We start from the raw sequence: 2,178 nt of genomic DNA, 5'->3' as shown, positions 1-2,178 counted from the left end.
CTTTCAGTATTGTAGGGAATTCATTGAGATGGAAAGATACCAATTTGTAGTGAATAAGGATCTTTTACACCACAGAGCTCCTTATGGCAAAAATACCCCACCCCCAAGCCCTACCACCATGACACACACAAAAAGGAGTTGTCAATTGATCCAATTAACTATTGTTTTTTTTATTTATAAAATAAGAAAAATCAAATGTTGGTAATAAAACAACATGGCTAATTCCAACTACTTTAATTATTGTATTTGAGAAGCACTCAGCCCCTTCAGTTATAAGGATTTAACTCCTTCATATTTGTTCCTTTTTTTTTTTAAAGACAACTGCTATTTGACATAATGGAGAAGGGGAAGGCTCAATATGATGCAAACAATTCATCATATGTCTAAAATCCACGGTCATATTTAGGTATTAAGTGCATATGCTTTTCAATTTAATGTCATCATAATAAAACTCAGCCTATCCCATAAATCAAAAGTATAAAGAACATTGAATTCTACAGATTTGATATTTTTATTCTCTAATTAATTTTTTTGAGCAAAGAAAACAAGCATAGCAAAGGAAGAGCCATTTTTTCTTGAAATCACATTTTTTAAGGCCTTCTTCACCTCTTCATTCCTCAGGCTGTAAATAATGGAGTTTAACATGGGAATCACCATAGTGTAAAAAACAGCAGCCACCTTGCTTTGATTTAAAGAGTAACTCGAACTAGGTTTCATGTAAGCAAACGTTCCTGTTCCATAGAATAAAATTATGGCTGTCAAGTGAGAAGCACATGTGGAGAAGGCTTTGATCCTTCCTTCTTATGAGTGCATGTGCATGATGGAGAAGAGGATATAGCTATAAGAAGCGAAGATCATCAGCAGTGATCCAATGATATTTAATCCTGCACATATAAAGATGAGATTTTCATTCATTTGTGTATCAGAGCAAGAGAGTTTGAGGATTGGGGGAGTATCACAAAAAATGATCAATAGTATTAGATCCACAGTATGATAAGCTACTTATGTAACTGGTATGGATCATCCAGTTCAGGAATCCTGCTGTGTAGGCACCAATGGCCATCTTCAGGCATACTGTCCTTGACATGATAACTGTATAGAGCAGTGGATTACAGATGGCCACATAACGGTCATAGGCCACTAATCCAAAGAGGATACACTCAGTGGTTGCTAAAGCAATAAAGACATACATCTGCAGAAAACAACCAGCAAAAGATATGGTCTTTGTCTCAGAACATAAGTCTACCAGCATCTTTGGCGTGATGGTGGATGAATAACAAGTATCAGCAAAGGACAAGTTAGTCAAGAAGAAATACATGGGGGTTTGGAGATGAGAATCCACCTGGATTGAGACAATCATCCCAATATTACCTATTATGGTGAACATGTAAATCACCAAAAATAGCACAAAAAAAGATAATCTGAATTTCTCTGGAATCAGTTAATCCAATAAGGATGAACTCAGTCACATTATTTCCAACCATTTATTCAATGTAGATTTTAAATCAAGCTTTATGAAAGATGTAGTTACTTTCCCAGCACTTTATTAATTTCTTGATAAGAAGTTGATATTGGAACCAGAAATAATTCACATACTAGAGAGATGTGGAAGGAAATAACATACTAAGTTATGCAGTTCTGATACATGGTACCTTTATTTCTTTAATGGTGAGCTGAAACAAAAGAAGTAACTAAAAATCTTTCCACTCCTTTTCCTTCTTACATAGAGCTAGAGAGATGATGTGTAGAAAATGTTTCCTAGAGTACCAAAACAAAAATATGAACTTTGAGAATATCTATGTTATCTCCAAGAGTATCTCTAACTCTTACTCACTAAAGAAGCTGCAATTTTCATTTTCACCAAGGCTGGAGAAGAGAAAAAGCACAAGAAAAGATCCAAAGAACTAATTTTCCCTAGCATTCATGAGAGGATTCTGAGTTACCCTTGTCTTAGTCTAAGCTAAAGATCCAGAGCTTAGGAAGGATATTATTAATTTTTATTGATTTCTGTAGGTATATTGTTAACAGGTACCCATCCCTCTTGTTCCCCTAGGAATTAGGGCCTTACTTCATCAGGAGTATTTAGAGAGGATGAATAAATATTCAGTGTTGCTAATCATATTCAGGTAGATTAGATATAGCTTCACCTGTATATATCTATTTGTCTTCTCCTTATAT

At 34.8% G+C, this 2,178-nt stretch overlaps 1 pseudogene; it reads right to left on the bottom strand.

Annotated features, from left to right (window-relative positions):
* Positions 1–522: 522 nt before the first annotated feature.
* On the bottom strand, positions 523–1,484 carry LOC122731878 (annotated as a pseudogene).
* Positions 1,485–2,178: the final 694 nt, after the last annotated feature.

The sequence above is a fragment of the Dromiciops gliroides genome, chromosome 6, assembly GCF_019393635.1.
Source record: "Dromiciops gliroides isolate mDroGli1 chromosome 6, mDroGli1.pri, whole genome shotgun sequence".
NCBI lineage: Eukaryota > Metazoa > Chordata > Mammalia > Microbiotheria > Microbiotheriidae > Dromiciops > Dromiciops gliroides.
The sequence above is the reverse complement of the archived record's forward strand: the minus strand, read 5'-3'. Positions and strand labels throughout refer to the sequence as shown.